This window comes from Oncorhynchus kisutch, unplaced genomic scaffold, assembly GCF_002021735.2.
Source record: "Oncorhynchus kisutch isolate 150728-3 unplaced genomic scaffold, Okis_V2 scaffold4007, whole genome shotgun sequence".
NCBI lineage: Eukaryota > Metazoa > Chordata > Actinopteri > Salmoniformes > Salmonidae > Oncorhynchus > Oncorhynchus kisutch.
The window spans coordinates 136,626-159,669 of NW_022265952.1; the positions used below are offsets into that span (position 1 = coordinate 136,626).

Below are 23,044 nucleotides of genomic sequence, written 5' to 3' on the forward strand. Positions count from 1 at the left end.
GGCCTGTCTGGATTTGATTAGAGCTTTGATTAAAAAATTCAAGCCTGATGAGCCCAACATTAAAGACATTTACTGAGCCCTACATTAAAGACATTTACTGAGCCCTACATTAAAGACATTTACTGAGCCCTACATTAAAGACATTTCATGAGCCCTACATTAAAGACATTTCATGAGCCCTACATTAAAGACATTTCATGAGCCCTACATTAAAGACATTTCATGAGCCCTACATTAAAGACATTTCATGAGCCCTACATTAAAGACATTTAATGAGCCCTACATTAAAGACATTTAATGAGCCCTACATTAAAGACATTTAATGAGCCCTACATTAAAGACATTTCATGAGCCCTACATTAAAGACATTTCATGAGCCCTACATTAAAGACATTTAATGAGCCCTACATTAAAGACATTTCATGAGCCCTACATTAAAGACATTTAATGAGCCCTACATTAAAGACATTTAATGAGCCCTACATTAAAGACATTTAATGGGCCCTACATTAAAGACATTTAATGAGCCCTACATTAAAGACATTTCATGAGCCCTACATTAAAGACATTTCATGAGCCCTACATTAAAGATATTTAATGAGCCCTACATTAAAGACATTTCATGAGCCCTACATTAAAGATATTTAATGAGCCCTACATTAAAGACATTTAATGAGCCCTACATTAAAGACATTTAATGAGCCCTACATTAAAGACATTTAATGAGCCCTACATTAAAGACATTTCATGAGCCCTACATTAAAGACATTTCATGAGCCCTACATTAAAGACATTTCATGAGCCCTACATTAAAGATATTTAATGAGCCCAAGCCCCAAAACAGTCCAAAATATTGTGCCGTTATCCAATACATACATGCACGACAGAAAAACAGAAAAGCCCATAGATGTAGCCAGCTATGTCCTCTGTTGGGTAAATAAATGAAACTCGCTCCAGGAGGCTTGTTGAGTGTGAACTGTATTACTATACTGTATATTATATGGACTGGAATCACATTGTTCAAACCATGATACAGCTGGAAGAGACATGCAGCTAGTATATACATATATATATAGTAGAGGCGAGCTGATTTTATTCTAACTTTGGTAATATAATAATAGGGCCTTACGTATAATTAACAGGCTGATAAATACCTTTCATAACATTTAGTTGATTTAAAGCAACGATATTCGAGTGACAAGCGGTTTTAAAACTCTGCAGCCGCAATAAAAATGACAAATCTTTACAATGAAAAAAACAAGGTGACCCTGAAAGCCAGCTAGAGATGGGTCAATGAGACGCTTATTCAGTCTTTATATTACTGTAGCGTAGGCTGTGCCTCAGTAAATGTAGGCCTACCTGTCACATGGGGGAAAAAAATACTATCACCACCACTATAAAGCTTCACAGAGACTATACCTGTCCCAAATGGCCCCCTATACCCTATATACACAAGGGCCCTGGTCATTAGTAGTACACTATAGGGAATAGGGTGGTATTTGGGACAGACTATTTTTGGCACAGTTACAGCAGACAGGAAGGAAGTCGTCCCCTAGACCAGGGGATCGTCAACTAGATTCAGACAGGGAGGAAGTAGTAGTCCCCTAGACCAGGGATCATCAACTAGATTCAGACAGGGAGGAAGTAGTCCCCTAGACCAGGGGATCATCAACTAGACTCAGACAGGGAGGAAGTAGTAGTCCCCTAGACCAGGGATCATCAACTAGATTCAGACAGGAAGGAAGTCGTCCCCTAGACCAGGGGATCATCAACTAGACTCAGACAGGGAGGAAGTAGTAGTCCCCTAGACCAGGGGATCATCAACTAGATTCAGACAGGGAGGAAGTAGCCCCCTAGACCAGGGATCATCAACTAGATTCAGACAGGGAGGAAGTAGTCCCCTAGACCAGGGATCATCAACTAGATTCAGACAGGGAGGAAGTAGTCCATTAGACCAGGGGATCATCAACTAGATTCAGACAGGGAGGAAGTAGTCCCCTAGACCAGGGATCATCAACTAGATTCAGACAGGGAGGAAGTAGTAGTCCCCTAGACCAGGGATCATCAACTAGATTCAGACAGGGAGGAAGTAGTAGTCCCCTAGACCAGGGATCATCAACTAGATTCAGACAGGGAGGAAGTAGTCCATTAGACCAGGGGATCATCAACTAGATTCAGACAGGGAGGAAGTAGTCCCCTAGACCAGGGATCATCAACTAGATTCAGACAGGGAGGAAGTAGTAGTCCCCTAGACCAGGGATCATCAACTAGACTCAGACAGGGAGGAAGTAGTAGTCCCCTAGACCAGGGATCATCAACTAGATTCAGACAGGGAGGAAGTAGTAGCCCCCTAGACCAGAGATCATAAACTAGACTCAGACAGGGAGGAAGTAGTAGCCCCCTAGACCAGGGATCATCAACTAGATTCAGACAGGGAGGAAGTAGTAGTCCCCAGACCAGGGATCATCAACTAGATTCAGACAGGGAGGAAGTAGTCCCCTAGACCAGGGATCATCAACTAGACTCAGACAGGGAGGAAGTAGTAGCCCCCTAGACCAGGGATCATCAACTAGATTCAGACAGGGAGGAAGTAGTAGTCCCCTAGACCAGGGATCATCAACTAGATTCAGACAGGGAGGAAGTAGTAGCCCCCTAGACCAGAGATCATCAACTAGTCTCAGACAGGGAGGAAGTAGTAGCCCCCTAGACCAGGGATCATCAACTAGACTCAGACAGGGAGGAAGTAGTAGCAACGGGCCGATATGTTTCGTGAGTGGATAGTTGGGTCCGGAATATAATTACAAATCATTTGTAGATTGTAATTTCTACTCTACTATGCCTGGGAACACATTTACAAAATAAAAATTACTGGTGTTACAGTTTTAAAAAAAATGTCTAACAATAAAAATGATATATCTTGTCTTGATATGAAAAAATATGCTCAGAAAACTGGCAGGGGGTCAAATAAAACCAGTTGAGGAACTCAGTCCTAGACACTGGTCCTAGATCAGTGGTTAGGTTAGTATCTAATGGTTCAGGTTAGGATTGTAGGAGGGTAATCTGGTCCTAGATCAGTGGTTAGGTTAGTATCTAATGGTTCAGGTTAAGATTGTAGGAGGGTAATCTGGTTCTAGATCAGTGGTTAGGTTAGTATCTAATGGTTCAGGTTAAGATTGTAGGAGGGTAATCTGGTTCTAGATCAGTGGTTAGGTTAGTATCTAATGGTTCAGGTTAGGATTGTAGGAGGGTAATCTGGTCCTAGGTTAGTATCTAATGGTTCAGGTTAGGATTGTAGGAGGGTAATCTGGTCCTAGATCAGTGGTTAGGTTAGTATCTAATGGTTCAGGTTAGGATTGTAGGAGGGTAATCTGGTCCTAGGTTAGTATCTAATGGTTCAGGTTAGTATTTTAGGAGGGTAATCTGGTCCTAGATCAGTGGTTAGGTTAGTATCTAATGGTTCAGGTTAGGATTGTAGGAGGGTAATCTGGTCCTAGGTTAGTATCTAATGGTTCAGGTTAGGATTGTAGGAGGGTAATCTGGTCCTAGATCAGTGGTTAGGTTGGTATCTAATGGTTCAGGTTAGGATTGTAGGAGGGTAATCTGGTCCTAGATCAGTGGTTAGGTTAGTATCTAATGGTTCAGGTTAGGATTGTAGGAGGGTAATCTGGTCCTAGATCAGTGGTTAGGTTAGTATCTAATGGTTCAGGTTAGGATTGTAGGAGGGTAATCTGGTCCTAGGTTAGTATCTAATGGTTCAGGTTAGGATTGTAGGAGGGTAATCTGGTCCTAGATCAGTGGTTAGGTTAGTATCTAATGGTTCAGGTTAGGATTGTAGGAGGGTAATCTGGTCCTAGATCAGTGGTTAGGTTAGTATCTAATGGTTCAGGTTAAGATTGTAGGAGGGTAATCTGGTTCTAGATCAGTGGTTAGGTTAGTATCTAATGGTTCAGGTTAAGATTGTAGGAGGGTAATCTGGTTCTAGATCAGTGGTTAGGTTAGTATCTAATGGTTCAGGTTAGGATTGTAGGAGGGTAATCTGGTCCTAGGTTAGTATCTAATGGTTCAGGTTAGGATTGTAGGAGGGTAATCTGGTCCTAGATCAGTGGTTAGGTTAGTATCTAATGGTTCAGGTTAGGATTGTAGGAGGGTAATCTGGTCCTAGGTTAGTATCTAATGGTTCAGGTTAGTATTTTAGGAGGGTAATCTGGTCCTAGATCAGTGGTTAGGTTAGTATCTAATGGTTCAGGTTAGGATTGTAGGAGGGTAATCTGGTCCTAGGTTAGTATCTAATGGTTCAGGTTAGGATTGTAGGAGGGTAATCTGGTCCTAGATCAGTGGTTAGGTTGGTATCTAATGGTTCAGGTTAGGATTGTAGGAGGGTAATCTGGTCCTAGATCAGTGGTTAGGTTAGTATCTAATGGTTCAGGTTAGGATTGTAGGAGGGTAATCTGGTCCTAGATCAGTGGTTAGGTTAGTATCTAATGGTTCAGGTTAGGATTGTAGGAGGGTAATCTGGTCCTAGGTTAGTATCTAATGGTTCAGGTTAGGATTGTAGGAGGGTAATCTGGTCCTAGATCAGTGGTTAGGTTGGTATCTAATGGTTCAGGTTAGGATTGTAGGAGGGTAATCTGGTCCTAGATCAGTAGTTAGGTTAGTATCTAATGGTTCAGGTCAGGATTCAATCCCACCCGGAGCAACATATAGTGTGTCCTACAGTGAGCGTGTTTTGAGCCCTGGTAGTACACTATATAGGGAATAGGGTGCCATTTGAGTTACGGACGTGGGGCGTAAAGCAGTAGAGACGGTCAGGGAAGGAAAAACCATCAACATTCCAAAAGGTCGGAATTCCCAATTTTTGGGGAAAAGCTGCTAGATCCAACTGATGGTGAAGTTCTGGCTGAGATTCAATCCCAGATCTGTTACAGTCAACACCTAGAGGGAGACGAACAGGAGAAACAGAGATACATAAATAACAAAGCACAGATGTCATTTCCCTCTAAACATGGGGAGACTCCACTACTACCAGTCAACTCACACATTTCCCTCTAAACATGGGGAGACTCCACTACTACCAGTCAACTCACACATTTCCCTCTAAACACGGGGAGACTCCACTACTACCAGTCAACTCACACATTTCCCTCTAAACATGGGGAGACTCCACTACTACCAGTCAACTCACACATTTCCCTCTAAACATGGGGAGACTCCACTACTACCAGTCAACTCACACATTTCCCTCTAAACATGGGGAGACTCCACTACTACCAGTCAACTCACACATTTCCCTCTAAACATGGGGAGACTCCACTACTACCAGTCAACTCACACATTTCCCTCTAAACATGGGGAGACTCCACTACTACCAGTCAACTCACACATTTCCCTCTAAACATGGGGAGACTCCACTACTACCAGTCAACTCACACATTTCCCTCTAAACATGGGGAGACTCCACTACTACCAGTCAACTCACACATTTCCCTCTAAACATGGGGAGACTCCACTACTACCAGTCAACTCACACATTTCCCTCTAAACATGGGGAGACTCCACTACTACCAGTCAACTCACACATTTCCCTCTAAACATGGGGAGACTCCACTACTACCAGTCAACTCACACATTTCCCTCTAAACACGGGGAGACTCCACTACTACCAGTCAACTCACACATTTCCCTCTAAACACGGGGAGACTCCACTACTACCAGTCAACTCACACATTTCCCTCTAAACACGGGGAGACTCCACTACTACCAGTCAACTCACACATTTCCCTCTAAACATGGGGAGACTCCACTACTACCAGTCAACTCACACATTTCCCTCTAAACATGGGGAGACTCCACTACTACCAGTCAACTCACACATTTCCCTCTAAACATGGGGAGACTCCACTACTACCAGTCAACTCACACATTTCCCTCTAAACATGGGGAGACTCCACTACTACCAGTCAACTCACACATTTCCCTCTAAACATGGGGAGACTCCACTACTACCAGTCAACTCACACATTTCCCTCTAAACATGGGGAGACTCCACTACTACCAGTCAACTCACACATTTCCCTCTAAACATGGGGAGACTCCACTACTACCAGTCAACTCACACATTTCCCTCTAAACATGGGGAGACTCCACTACTACCAGTCAACTCACACATTTCCCTCTAAACATGGGGAGACTCCACTACTACCAGTCAACTCACACATTTCCCTCTAAACATGGGGAGACTCCACTACTACCAGTCAACTCACACATTTCCCTCTAAACATGGGGAGACTCCACTACTACCAGTCAACTCACACATTTCCCTCTAAACATGGGGAGACTCCACTACTACCAGTCAACTCACACATTTCCCTCTAAACATGGGGAGACTCCACTACTACCAGTCAACTCACACATTTCCCTCTAAACATGGGGAGACTCCACTACTACCAGTCAACTCACACATTTCCCTCTAAACATGGGGAGACTCCACTACTACCAGTCAACTCACACATTTCCCTCTAAACATGGGGAGACTCCACTACTACCAGTCAACTCACACATTTCCCTCTAAACATGGGGAGACTCCACTACTACCAGTCAACTCACACATTTCCCTCTAAACATGGGGAGACTCCACTACTACCAGTCAACTCACACATTTCCCTCTAAACATGGGGAGACTCCACTACTACCAGTCAACTCACACATTTCCCTCTAAACATGGGGAGACTCCACTACTACCAGTCAACTCACACATTTCCCTCTAAACATGGGGAGACTCCACTACTACCAGTCAACTCACACATTTCCCTCTAAACATGGGGAGACTCCACTACTACCAGTCAACTCACACATTTCCCTCTAAACATGGGGAGACTCCACTACTACCAGTCAACTCACACATTTCCCTCTAAACATGGGGAGACTCCACTACTACCAGTCAACTCACACATTTCCCTCTAAACATGGGGAGACTCCACTACTACCAGTCAACTCACACATTTCCCTCTAAACATGGGGAGACTCCACTACTACCAGTCAACTCACACATTTCCCTCTAAACATGGGGAGACTCCACTACTACCAGTCAACTTACACATTTCCCTCTAAACATGGGGAGACTCCACTACTACCAGTCAACTCACACATTTCCCTCTAAACATGGGGAGACTCCACTACTACCAGTCAACTCACACATTTCCCTCTAAACATGGGGAGACTCCACTACTACCAGTCAACTCACACATTTCCCTCTAAACATGGGGAGACTCCACTACTACCAGTCAACTCACACATTTCCCTCTAAACATGGGGAGACTCCACTACTACCAGTCAACTCACACATTTCCCTCTAAACATGGGGAGACTCCACTACTACCAGTCAACTCACACATTTCCCTCTAAACATGGGGAGACTCCACTACTACCAGTCAACTCACACATTTCCCTCTAAACATGGGGAGACTCCACTACTACCAGTCAACTCACACATTTCCCTCTAAACATGGGGAGACTCCACTACTACCAGTCAACTCACACATTTCCCTCTAAACATGGGGAGACTCCACTACTACCAGTCAACTCACACATTTCCCTCTAAACATGGGGAGACTCCACTACTACCAGTCAACTCACACATTTCCCTCTAAACATGGGGAGACTCCACTACTACCAGTCAACTTACACATTTCCCTCTAAACATGGGGAGACTCCACTACTACCAGTCAACTCACACATTTCCCTCTAAACATGGGGAGACTCCACTACTACCAGTCAACTCACACATTTCCCTCTAAACATGGGGAGACTCCACTACTACCAGTCAACTCACACATTTCCCTCTAAACATGGGGAGACTCCACTACTACCAGTCAACTCACACATTTCCCTCTAAACATGGGGAGACTCCACTACTACCAGTCAACTCACACATTTCCCTCTAAACATGGGGAGACTCCACTACTACCAGTCAACTCACACATTTCCCTCTAAACATGGGGAGACTCCACTACTACCAGTCAACTCACACATTTCCTAGGGGGCAAAGGTCAGGATGGATAGTGTCATTTATCAGCCTTGTCGGTGTAGTAACAAACCCCCAGTTCACAACCCATGCGACCCTAAACTGTTCACACACTATCTGATTGGTGAACACACACACACACACACACACACACACACACACACACACACACACACACACACCATTTGGTTGGTGGAAACACACACACACACCATTTGGTTGGTGGAAACACACACACACACACACACACACACACACTCTCTTTTTTAATGAGTGGATTTGGCTATTTCGGCCACACCCCTTGCTGACAGGTGTATAAAGGTGTATCAAGCACAAAGCCATGCAATCTCCATAGACAAACATTGGCAGTAGAAAAGCCTTACTGAAGAGCTCAGTGACTTTAAACGTGGCACCGTCATAGGATGCCACCTTTCCAAAAAGTCTAAATGTCAGCCCTGCTAGAGCCGCCCCGGTCAACTAACTGTAAGTGCTGTTATGGTGAAGTGGAAACATCTAGGAGCAACAACGGCTCAGCAGAACGGGAGCACCGAGTGTTGAAGCGTGTAAAACAGCATCTGTAACACTCACTACCAAGTTCCAAACGGTCCTCTGTTGCATCACTACCAAGTTCCAAACTGCCCTCTGTTGCATCACTACCAAGTTCCAAACTGTCCTCTGTTACAACACTCACTACCAAGTTCCAAACTGTCCTCTGTTACAACACTCACTACCAAGTTCCAAACTGCCCTCTGTTACAACACTCACTACCAAGTTCCAAACTGCCCTCTGTTGCATCACTACCGAGTTCCAAACTGCCCTCTGTTACAACACTCACTACCGAGTTCCAAACTGTCCTCTGTTGCATCACTCACTACCGAGTTCCAAACTGCCCTCTGTTACAACACTCACTACCGAGTTCCAAACTGTCCTCTGTTGCATCACTACCGAGTTCCAAACTGTCCTCTGTTGCAACACTCACTACCGAGTTCCAAACTGCCCTCTGTTACAACACTCACTACCGAGTTCCAAACTGCCCTCTGTTGCATCACTCACTACCGAGTTCCAAACTGCCCTCTGTTACAACACTCACTACCGAGTTCCAAACTGTCCTCTGTTGCATCACAACCGAGTTCCAAACTGTCCTCTGTTGCAACACTCACTACCGAGTTCCAAACTGCCCTCTGTTACAACACTCACTACCGAGTTCCAAACTGCCCTCTGTTGCATCACTCACTACCGAGTTCCAAACTGCCCTCTGTTACAACACTCACTACCAAGTTCCAAACTGCCTCTGGAAGCAACGTCGGCACAAGAACGGTTCATTGAGAGCTTCAAGCTTCAAGCGTCTAACATCAGCATGCAATGCCAAGCGTTGGCTGGAGTGGTGTGAAGCTCGCCGCCACTGGACTCTGGACTCTGGAAACGCCTTCTCTGGAGGGATGAATCACGCTTCACCATCTGTCAGTCCGACGGACGAATCTAGGTTTGGAGGATGCCAGGAGAACGCTACCTGCCCCAATGCATAGTGCCAACTGTAAAGTTTGGTGGAGGAGGAATAATGGTCTGGGGCTGTTTTTCATGGTTCGGGCTCCTTAGTTCCAGTGAAAGGAAATCTCAACGCTACAGCATGCAATGACATTCTAGATGATTCTGTGCTTCCAACAGTTTGTGGAAGGCCCTTTCCTGTTTCAGCATGACAATGCCCCCCCCCCATGCACAAAGCGAGGTCCATTCAGAAATGGTTTGTCGAGATCGGGTGGAAGAACATGACTGGCCTGTACAGAGCCCTGACCTCAACCCCATTGAACACCTTTGTGATGAATTCGAACGCCGACTGCGTGCCAGGCCTTATCGCCCAACATCAGTACCCGACCTCACTAATGCTCGTGGCTGAATGGAAGCAAGTCCCCGCAGCAATGTTCCAGCATCTAATGGAAAGCCTTCCCAGAAGAGTGGAGGCTGTTATAGCAGCAATGTTCCAACATCTAGTGGAAAGCCCTCCCAGAAGAGTGGATGCTGGGGGTCTCCCAAGTGTCGGGGCAGGCTAAGGCAGTACATGTGTCACACTGGGAGACCCACGAGGTGACGCACAATCGGCCCAGCATCGTCGAGGGTTAGGGGAGGGTTCGGTGCGGTTGGCTTCCGGGTTCAGCGACCAGTGTGTCTAGAAGCAGTGGGACTTGGCAGGGTTTCAGAGGACGCACGGCTCTCGACCTTCGCCTCTCCCGAGTCCATACGGGAGTTGCAGCGATGGGACAAGACTAACTACCAATTGGATATCACGAAATTGGGGAGAAAAATATCATCATCAGAGGAGAACTGTCCGTGCACGACGACTACATTTACAAATGGCACCTTGTGCTTTTCTACTATTATAACTCAACGACTACATTTACAAATGGCACCTTGTGCTTTTCTGCTATTACAACACGACGACTACATTTACAAATGGCACCTTGTGCTTTTCTACTATTACAACTCTCAACACGACGACTACATTTACAAATGGCACCTTGTTCTTTTCTGCTATTACAACTCAACGACTACATTTACAAATGGCACCTTGTGCTTTTCTACTATTACAACTCTCAACACGACGACTACATTTACAAATGGCACCTTGTGATTTTCTGCTATTACAACTCTCAACACGACGACTACATTTACAAATGGCACCTTGTGCTTTTCTGCTATTACAACTCTCAACACGACGACTACATTTACAAATGGCACCTTGTGCTTTTCTACTATTACAACTCAACGACTATATTTACAAATGGCACCTTGTTCTTTTCTACTATTACAACTCTCAACACGACGACTACATTTACAAATGGCACCTTGTGCTTTTCTGCTATTACAACTCTCAACACGACGACTACATTTACAAATGGCACCTTGTGCTTTTCTGCTATTACAACTCTCAACACGACGACTACATTTACAAATGGCACCTTGTGCTTTTCTACTATTACAACTCAACGACTATATTTACAAATGGCACCTTGTTCTTTTCTACTATTATAACTCAACGACTACATTTACAAATGGCACCTTGTGCTTTTCTACTATTACAACTCAACGACTATATTTACAAATGGCACCTTGTTCTTTTCTACTATTACAACTCTCAACACGACGACTACATTTACAAATGGCACCTTGTGCTTTTCTGCTATTACAACTCAATGACGACATTTACAAATGGCACCTTGTTCTTTTCTACTATTACAACTCTCAACACGACGACTACATTTACAAATGGCACCTTGTGCTTTTCTACTATTACAACTCAACACGACGACTACATTTACAAATGGCACCTTGTTCTTTTCTACTATTACAACTCAACGACTACATTTACAAATGGCACCTTGTGCTTTTCTACTATTACAACTCAACGACTACATTTACAAATTGCACCTTGTTCTTTTCTGCTATTACAACTCAACGACTACATTTACAAATGGCACCTTGTTCTTTTCTGCTATTACAACTCAACGACTACATTTACAAATGGCACCTTGTTCTTTTCTGCTATTACAACTCAACGACTACATTTACAAATGGCACCTTGTTCTTTTCTACTATTACAACTCAACGACTACATTTACAAATGGCACCTTGTTCTTTTCTACTATTACAACTCTCAACACGACGACTACATTTACAAATGGCACCTTGTTCTTTTCTACTATTACAACTCAACGACTACATTTACAAATGGCACCTTGTGCTTTTCTACTATTACAACTCAACACGACGACTACATTTACAAATGGCACCTTGTGCTTTTCTACTATTACAACTCAACGACTACATTTACAAATGGCACCTTGTTCTTTTCTACTATTACAACTCTCAACACGACGACTACATTTACAAATGGCACCTTGTTCTTTTCTACTATTACAACTCAACGACTACATTTACAAATGGCACCTTGTGCTTTTCTACTATTACAACTCAACACGACGACTACATTTACAAATGGCACCTTGTGATTTTCTGCTATTACAACTCTCAACACGACGACTACATTTACAAATGGCACCTTGTGCTTTTCTGCTATTACAACTCTCAACACGACGACTACATTTACAAATGGCACCTTGTGCTTTTCTACTATTACAACTCAACGACTATATTTACAAATGGCACCTTGTTCTTTTCTACTATTACAACTCTCAACACGACGACTACATTTACAAATGGCACCTTGTGCTTTTCTGCTATTACAACTCTCAACACGACGACTACATTTACAAATGGCACCTTGTGCTTTTCTGCTATTACAACTCTCAACACGACGACTACATTTACAAATGGCACCTTGTGCTTTTCTACTATTACAACTCAACGACTATATTTACAAATGGCACCTTGTTCTTTTCTACTATTATAACTCAACGACTACATTTACAAATGGCACCTTGTGCTTTTCTACTATTACAACTCAACGACTATATTTACAAATGGCACCTTGTTCTTTTCTACTATTACAACTCTCAACACGACGACTACATTTACAAATGGCACCTTGTGCTTTTCTGCTATTACAACTCAATGACGACATTTACAAATGGCACCTTGTTCTTTTCTACTATTACAACTCTCAACACGACGACTACATTTACAAATGGCACCTTGTGCTTTTCTACTATTACAACTCAACACGACGACTACATTTACAAATGGCACCTTGTTCTTTTCTACTATTACAACTCAACGACTACATTTACAAATGGCACCTTGTGCTTTTCTACTATTACAACTCAACGACTACATTTACAAATTGCACCTTGTTCTTTTCTGCTATTACAACTCAACGACTACATTTACAAATGGCACCTTGTTCTTTTCTGCTATTACAACTCAACGACTACATTTACAAATGGCACCTTGTTCTTTTCTGCTATTACAACTCAACGACTACATTTACAAATGGCACCTTGTTCTTTTCTACTATTACAACTCAACGACTACATTTACAAATGGCACCTTGTTCTTTTCTACTATTACAACTCTCAACACGACGACTACATTTACAAATGGCACCTTGTTCTTTTCTACTATTACAACTCAACGACTACATTTACAAATGGCACCTTGTGCTTTTCTACTATTACAACTCAACACGACGACTACATTTACAAATGGCACCTTGTGCTTTTCTACTATTACAACTCAACGACTACATTTACAAATGGCACCTTGTTCTTTTCTACTATTACAACTCAACGACTACATTTACAAATGGCACCTTGTGCTTTTCCACTATTATAACTCAACGACTACATTTACAAATGGCACCATGTTCTTTTCTGCTATTACAACTCAACGACTACATTTACAAATGGCACCTTGTTCTTTTCTGCTATTACAACTCAACGACTACATTTACAAATGGCACCTTGTTCTTTTCTACTATTACAACTCAACGACTACATTTACAAATGGCACCTTGTTCTTTTCTACTATTACAACTCAACGACTACATTTACAAATGGCACCTTGTTCTTTTCTACTATTACAACTCAACGACTACATTTACAAATGGCACCTTGTGCTTTTCTACTATTACAACTCAACGACTACATTTACAAATGGCACCTTGTTCTTTTCTGCTATTACAACTCAACGACTACATTTACAAATGGCACCTTGTTCTTTTCTGCTATTACAACTCAACGACTACATTTACAAATGGCACCTTGTTCTTTTCTGCTATTACAACTCAACGACTACATTTACAAATGGCACCTTGTTCTTTTCTACTATTACAACTCAACGACTACATTTACAAATGGCACCTTGTTCTTTTCTACTATTACAAAACAACTACTACATTTACAAATGGCACCTTGTTCTTTTCTACTATTACAACTCAACGACTACATTTACAAATGGCACCTTGTTCTTTTCTGCCATTACAACTCAACGACTACATTTACAAATGGCACCTTGTTATTTTCTACTATTACAACTCAACGACTACATTTACAAATGACACCTTGTTCTTTTCTACTATTACAACTCAACGACTACATTTACAAATGGCACCTTGTGCTTTTCTACTATTACAACTCAACGACTACATTTACAAATGGCACCTTGTTCTTTTCTACTATTACAACTCAATGACTACATTTACAAATGGCACCTTGTTCTTTTCTACTATTACAAAACAACAACTACATTTACAAATGGCACCTTGTTCTTTTCTACTATTACAACTCAAAGACTACATTTACAAATGGCACCTTGTTCTTTTCTACTATTACAACTCAACGACTACATTTACAAATGGCACCTTGTTCTTTTCTACTATTACAACTCAACGACTACATTTACAAATGGCACCTTGTTCTTTTCTGCTATTACAACTCAACGACTACATTTACAAATGGCACCTTGTTCTTTTCTGCCATTACAACTCAACGACTACATTTACAAATGGCACCTTGTTCTTTTCTGCTATTACAACTCAACGACTACATTTACAAATGGCACCTTGTTCTTTTCTACTATTACAACTCAACGACTGCATTTACAAATGACACCTTGTTCTTTTCTACTATTACAACTCAACGACTACATTTAGAAATGGCACCTTGTGCTTTTCTACTATTACAACTCAACGACTACATTTACAAATGGCACCTTGTTCTTTTCTACTATTACAACTCAACGACTACATTTACAAATGGCACCTTGTTCTTTTCTACTATTACAACTCAACGACTACATTTACAAATGGCACCTTGTTCTTTTCTACTATTACAACTCAACGACTACATTTACAAATGACACCTTGTTCTTTTCTACTATTACAACTCAACGACTACATTTACAAATGGCACCTTGTGCTTTTCTACTATTACAACTCAACGACTACATTTACAAATGGCACCTTGTTCTTTTCTACTATTACAACTCAACGACTACATTTACAAATGGCACCTTGTTCTTTTCTGCTATTACAACTCAACGACTACATTTACAAATGGCACCTTGTTCTTTTCTGCTATTACAACTCAACGACTACATTTACAAATGGCACCTTGTTCTTTTCTACTATTACAACTCAACGACTACATTTACAAATGACACCTTGTTCTTTTCTACTATTACAACTCAACGACTACATTTACAAATGGCACCTTGTGCTTTTCTACTATTACAACTCAACGACTACATTTACAAATGGCACCTTGTTCTTTTCTACTATTACAACTCAACGACTACATTTACAAATGGCACCTTGTTCTTTTCTGCTATTACAACTCAACGACTACATTTACAAATGGCACCTTGTTCTTTTCTACTATTACAACTCAACGACTACATTTACAAATGGCACCTTGTTCTTTTCTACTATTACAAAACAACAACTACATTTACAAATGGCACCTTGTTCTTTTCTACTATTACAACTCAACGACTACATTTACAAATGGCACCTTGTTCTTTTCTACTATTACAACTCAACGACTACATTTACAAATGGCACCTTGTTCTTTTCTACTATTACAACTCAACGACTACATTTACAAATGGCACCTTGTTCTTTTCTGCTATTACAACTCAACGACTACATTTACAAATGGCACCTTGTTCTTTTCTGCCATTACAACTCAACGACTACATTTACAAATGGCACCTTGTTCTTTTCTGCTATTACAACTCAACGACTACATTTACAAATGGCACCTTGTTCTTTTCTACTATTACAACTCAACGACTACATTTACAAATGACACCTTGTTCTTTTCTACTATTACAACTCAACGACTACATTTACAAATGGCACCTTGTGCTTTTCTACTATTACAACTCAACGACTACATTTACAAATGGCACCTTGTTCTTTTCTACTATTACAACTCAACGACTACATTTACAAATGGCACCTTGTTCTTTTCTACTATTACAACTCAACGACTACATTTACAAATGGCACCTTGTGCTTTTCTACTATTACAACTCAACGACTACATTTACAAATGGCACCTTGTGCTTTTCTACTATTACAACTCAACGACTACATTTACAAATGGCACCTTGTTCTTTTCTACTATTACAACTCAACACGACCACGTTCCTTATTTTATTTGTATTTTCTTTACCCTCTTCTTCATGATAGCCAATTGGTAGTTACAAGTCTTGTCTCATGGCTGCAACATCTCGTAAGGACTCGGGAGAGGCGAAGGTCGAGAACCAATGCGTCCCTCCGAAACACGATCCCGCCAAGCCGCACTGCTGCTGGACACAGTCGGAAGAAACACTGTACCAGCTGGCGACCGAAGTCAGCGCGCACTGCGCCCGGCCCGCCACAAGGAGTCGCTAGAGCGCGATGAGACAAGGACAACCCGGACGGCGCTGGGCCAATTGTGCGCCGCCTCATGGGTCTCCCAGTTGCGGCTGGCTGCGACACAGCCCGGGACCAAACCCGGATCTGTAATGGCGCCTCTAGCACTGATCAAAGCCTTAGACCCCTGCGCCACTCGGGAGGTCCCTACATTCCTTTAAAAAAATTTTTTGTTGTGAGTATGGCTGCTCTAAAACATTATCTGAACTTTAAAAAACACTTAACCTTTGACTCCTGACACCAAGTCTCACCTGATTGGCTCTGTAGGTGAATGCAGCATCATGGGAGTTGACCATAACCCTGGTAGGCTCCATCTTCACGCCATAGAAGGAGGCTGTTTCCACGGTGATGTAGGAAGCCTCCACGTGGTCGTGCAGCACCTCCGATGTCATCGTGTTCTAGAACACAATAGGTAGAGAAGAGGTGAAGGTAATAGTGTTAGTAGAACCAGCTGTCATGGTTATAGTGGTTAGAGCGTTGGACTAGTAACCGGAAGGTTGCATAGTGGTCGGAGCGTACTGGTCTGTAGTGGTCGGAGCGTACTGGTCTGTAGTGGTCGGAGCGTACCGGTCTGAGCGGAGCGTACCGGTCTGTAGTGGTCGGAGCGTACTGGTCTGTAGTGGTCGGAGCGTACTGGTCTGTAGTGGTCGGAGCGTACTGGTCTGTAGTGGTCGGAGCATACTGGTCTGTAGTGGTCGGAGCATACTGGTCTGTAGTGGTCGGAGCGTACTGGTCTGTAGTGGTCGGAGCGTACTGGTCTGTAGTGGTCGGAGCGTACTGGTCTGTAGTGGTCGGAGCGTACCTTCACCACAGTGAACACTACGTGAGCGTACTGGTCTGTCTCAAAGGTGTCGATGCTCTCTCCGTCGTCCCAGAACAGCTCTCCTCCGGCCGAGCCGTCTTCAGACAGACTGGACACGAGGTGGAGCGGCTGACCACTGCTCACAAACAGGGTTGTGTTGGGACGCTACAAAGGGAGCAACACACAGAGAGACAAACAGAGAGAGAGAGACGCACAGACACAGAGAGAGCGAGAGACACAGAGAGAGACACACAGAGAGACACACAGAGAGAGACACAGAGAGAGAGAAAGAGAGACACAGAGAAAGAGACACACAGACAGAGAGAGAGACACAAACAGACAGAGAGAGACACAAACAGACAGAGAGAGACACAAACAGACAGAGAGAGACACAAACAGACACAGACAGCGACACACACAGACAGAGACACACACAGACAGACAGCGACACACACAGACAGACAGCGACACACACAGACAGACAGCGACACACACAGACAGACAGCGACACACACAGACAGACAGCGACACACACAGACAGACAGCGACACACACAGACAGACAGCGACACACACAGACAGACAGCGACACACACACAGACAGACAGCGACAGACACACAGAGAGAACGAAAGAGACCGAGGGAGAGACAGAGACAGAGGAATAGAGAGACACACAGTGATGAATTATTTTCGATATGGATGCCTGACCATCCACTTTGTGCCATCTTCCTATTAACCCTCTGAAACTCTGTAGTCGTCATTGTTCTGACTTATCATTTATTTAACTGGACAAGTCAGTTAAGAACCAATTCTTATTTACAATGACGGCCTACCCCACGGGCCAAACCCGGACGATGCTGGGCCAATTGTGTGCCGCCCTATGGGACTCCCAATCACAGCCGGTTGTAATTCAGCTTGGAATCAAACCAGGGTCTGTAGTGACGCCACTAGCACTGAGATGCAGTGTCTTAGACCGCTGCACCTCCTCGGGAGCCCCAATAACATGATGATCCAGCTACCTGACGGTCTATTGTCTCAAATCAAATCCAATTTAATTTGTCACATACACACGGTTAGCAGATGTTAACGGTCCGACAGTGAACAGGTGCCCCTCACAGCAGAGACACAGGTAGGGAGGAAATGTGTTCCTCCCTACAGTAAAACACTCTCACTCTGGTATCAGTGGTACAATGTGTTCCTCCCTACAGTAAAACACTCTCTCTCTGGTATCAGTGGTACAATGATTAAAACGTTTGGGTCTTGTTAAGATGGGGACATATTTAGATGTGGCACACAGTATGTCTTATGTTTGGGGGGTGAGCAGAGTTAGATGTCGCACACAGTATGTCTCTGGTTCGAGGGGGGATTATTTGGGCGTTGCACACAGTGGACACCTAGTTAGAGACGGGATTATTTAGTTGTTACACACAGTGGACACCTAGTTAGAGACGGGCTTATTTAGTTGTTACACACAGTGTCTCAAGTTTGGGGGGGCAGATTTAGATGTCGCACCCCTGTGGTAAATTTGATTACATTTGGCAGGATGTGACGGTCCGACAGTGAACAGGTGCCCCTCACAGCAGAGACACAGAGGAAATGTGTTCCTCCCTACAGTAAAACACTTTCTCTCTGTCCCTCCTCTCTCCCTCTCTCTCTCTCAATTCCAAAACTACTACCTTATACACACAAGTGTAAAGGGATAAAGAATATGTACATAAAGATATATGAATGAGTGATGGTACAGAGCAGCATAGGCAAGATACAGTAGATGGTATCGAGTACAGTATATACATATGAGATGAGTATGTAAACAAAGTGGCATAGTTTAAAGTGGCTAGTGATACATGTATTACATAAAGATGCAGTAGATGATATAGAGTACAGTATATACATATGTCTGTTTACCTGTGTAGGTATGACAGCTCCTTCTCTCAGGTGAAGGTTGATATGCTCTAGAGGAGCCTTGAGCCTCAACTCTTCTCCTTTACTACGGATAGAATCACCCTGAGAGAGGAGAGAGAGAGGCAAGGGAAGTTGGGGAGAGAAGGAGACCGAGGGAGGGAGAGGAGAGAGAGCAGGCAGAGGGAGGGAGAGAGAGGAGAGGGAGGGAGAGGAGAGGGAGGGAGAGGAGAGAGAGCAGACAGAGGGAGGGAGAGAGAGGAGAGAGAGCAGACAGAGGAAAGAGAGACGGGAGAGACAGAGAGGAGAAAGAGAACAGACAGAGGAAAGAGAGACAGGGAAGTTGGGGAGAGAGGAGACCGAGGGAGGAAGAGAGAGGAGAGAGAGCAGACAGAGGAAAGAGAGACATGAGAGATTCAATATTCAGCATGTGAATTTATACACTGAACAAAACATTAAGAACACCTGCTCTTTCCATGACACAGACTGACCAGGTGAATCCAGGTGAAAGCTATGATCCCTTATTGATGTCACTTGTTAATAAATCCACTTCAATCAGTGTAGATGAAGGAGAGGAGACGGGTTAAAGAAGGATTTTTAAACCTTGTGAGAATGTGTGCCATTCAGAGGGTGAATGGGCAAGACAAAATATTAAAGTGCCTTTGAACAGGGTGAGGTAGGTGCCAGGTAGGTGCCAGGTGCACCGGTTTTTGTCAAGAACTGCAACGCTGCTGGGTTTTTCCCTGCTCACCAGTTTCCTGTGTGTATCAAGAATCACCACCACCCAAAGGACATCCAGCCAACTGGACACAACTGCGGGAAGCATTGGAGTCAACATGGACCAGCATCCCTGTGGGACGCTTTCCACACCTTGTGGAGTCAACATGGACCAGCATCCCTGTGGAAACGCTTTCCACACCTTGTGGAGTCAACATGGACTAGAGTCCCTGTGGGACGCTTTCCACACCTTGTGGAGTCAACATGGACCAGCATCCCTGTGGAAACGCTTTCCACACCTTGTGGAGTCAACATGGACTAGAATCCCTATGGGACGCTTTCCACACATTGTGGAGTCAACATGGACCAGCATCCCTGTGGAAACGCTTTCCACACCTTGTGGAGTCAACATGGACCAGCATCCCTGTGGAAACGCTTTCCACACCTTGTGGAGTCAACATGGACCAGCATCCCTGTGGAAACGCGTTCCACACCTTGTGGAGTCCAGACAAATCAAGGCTGTTCTGAATGGGGGTGGAACTCAATATCAGGAAGGTGTTCCTAATGTTTTGTCCGCTCAGTGGAAGTGACGTTGTCCGAAGCCTGAAACAAAAGCCTTGTAACTACCATCACATTCTATTTGTCATTACCCAGAATTCCTACTAGTTGTGTCCTGTGTGGTCCCGTGGTTCCAGCTGGTCCCGCCCACTGCCCTTAGACTCCACCTCCCAATCATCTGGCACATTTCCGTCCTTCATTAATAAAACTCTCATCCACTTTCAGTAGTGAGAGACAGAGTCTTACATACTGGTCCCCCGTGGGAATCGAACCCACAACCCTGGCGTTGCAATGACACCGCCCCACTACCAACTGAGCCCCACGGGACCATCTTTATCCAACACTTTGCCGTCTCATCAATAAAGCTGAACATATATAAATACTAAGAGGACTGTCCCCAGTCCTTAAAAAATACCCCCATTATCTTGAATAATTACTGTAGCTGTGTTCTTACCGTGTAGTAGAGACCTGGGGTTAGGGTTATTAAGGGTTATTAAGGGTTATATATAGCTGTGTTCTTACCGTGTAGTAGAGACCTGGGGTTAGGGTTATTAAGGGTTATTAAGGGTTATATATAGCTGTGTTCTTACCGTGTAGTAGAGACCTGGGGTTAGGGTTATTAAGGGTTATTAAGGGTTATTAAGGGTTATATATAGTTAATATATATAGCTGTGTTCTTACTGTATAGTAGAGACCTGGGGTTAGGGTTATTAAGGGTTATTAAGGGTTATTAAGGGTTATATATAGCTGTGTTCTTACCGTGTAGTAGAGACCTGGGGTTAGGGTTATTAAGGGTTATTAAGGGTTATTAAGGGTTATATATAGCTGTGTTCTTACCGTGTAGTAGAGACCTGGGGTTAGGGTTATTAAGGGTTATTAAGGGTTATTAAGGGTTATATATAGCTGTGTTCTTACCGTGTAGTAGAGACCTGGGGTTAGGGTTATTAAGGGTTATGTATAGTTAATATATATAGCTGTGTTCTTACCGTGTAGTAGAGACCTGGGGTTAGGGTTATTAAGGGTTATTAAGGGTTATATATAGCTGTGTTCTTACCGTGTAGTAGAGACCTGGGGTTAGGGTTATTAAGGGTTATGTATAGTTAATATATATAGCTATGTTCTTACCGTGTAGTAGAGACCTGGGGTTAGGGTTATTAAGGGTTATTAAGGGTTATTAAGGGTTATGTATAGTTAATATATATAGCTATGTTCTTACCGTGTAGTAGTCGTACCAGAGACCCTGAGGGAAGTAGCCCACAACATAGTCCACACCTGGATCTAATACTGGTGTCACCATCAAACTCTTCCCCCATAGGAACTGTCTGTCTATCCCATACGTTCTCACATCCTTGGGGAACCTAAAAATATGAACACACATTGGTCAGGAACATCCTGAAAGAGCTGTGTGTGTGTGTGTGTGTGTGTGTGTGTGTGTGTGTGTTAAAATCCCCCACGAGGAGAGTGAAACAAGGAAAGTTCTCCCTTGTAGCGACATTTCCCACATCCCCATGAGGACAAAGGCCATTTTAAACTCAGGGATTAGGTTTAGGGTTACAATTAAGGCCTGAGGGGGGTGTGATATATAACCAATATACCGCGGCTAAGGGCTGTGTCCAGGTACAACGTAATGGGCCGTCCTCTGTGGAGCCTTATTGCTATTATAAACTGGTCACCAACGTAATTAGAGAGGTGAATATACATGTATACAGTCTGATATACCACGGCCGTCAGCATTGAGCTCCAACCACCCAGTTTATAATTAGGGTTAGGGCTTAGGGGGAAATAGGATATCGAACAGAAATTAATTTTAGGAATCCATGACGATAGAAGAACATAACGTGTGTCCCAGTGTGTGTGTGTGTCCCAGTGTGTGTGTGTGTCCCAGTGTGTGTGTGTCCCAGTGTCCCAGTGTGTGTGTGTGTCCCAGTGTGTGTGTGTGTGTGTGTGTGTGTGTGTGTGTGTCCCAGTGTGTGTGTGTGTGTGTGTCCCAGTGTGTGTGTGTGTGTCCCAGTGTGTGTGTGTGTGTGTCCCAGTGTGTGTGTGTCCCAGTGTCCCAGTGTGTGTGTGTGTGTCCCAGTGTGTGTGTGTGTCCCAGTGTGTGTGTGTGTGTGTGTGTGTCCCAGTGTGTGTGTGTGTGTGTCCCAGTGTGTGTGTGTGTGTGTGTGTGTGTGTGTGTCCCAGTGTGTGTGTGTGTGTGTCCCAGTGTGTGTGTGTGTAACTCACTCGAACAGCAGAGGGCGAGCGACGGTGTGTCCGTGTGTGTGTGCGCGGTGGAACAGCGTGTAGAGCAGAGGGAACAGAGAGGAGCGGAGCAGCAGAGACTGTTTCATGGCTGAACGGGCTGCAGGGCTGAACGCTGGGGGGTCCTTCAGCTGGGAGGAGAGACACAGAATATACAGGCTGCAGGGCTGAACGCTGGGGGGTCCTTCAGCTGGGAGGAGAGACACAGAATATACAGGCTGCAGGGCTGAACGCTGGGGGGTCCTGAGGCTGGGAGGAGAGACACAGAATATACAGGCTGCAGGGCTGAACGCTGGGGGGTCCTTCGGCTGGGAGGAGAGACACAGAATATACAGGCTGCAGGGCTGAACGCTGGGGGGTCCTGAGGCTGGGAGGAGAGACACAGAATATACAGGCTGCAGGGCTGAACGCTGGGGGGTCCTGAGGCTGGGAGGAG

At 43.9% G+C, this 23,044-nt stretch overlaps 1 pseudogene; it reads right to left on the bottom strand.

Annotated features, from left to right (window-relative positions):
- Window positions 1-4,436: 4,436 nt before the first annotated feature.
- Window positions 4,437-23,044, bottom strand: part of LOC109880424 (lysosomal alpha-glucosidase-like) — a 43,652-nt pseudogene continuing 25,044 nt past the window's right edge.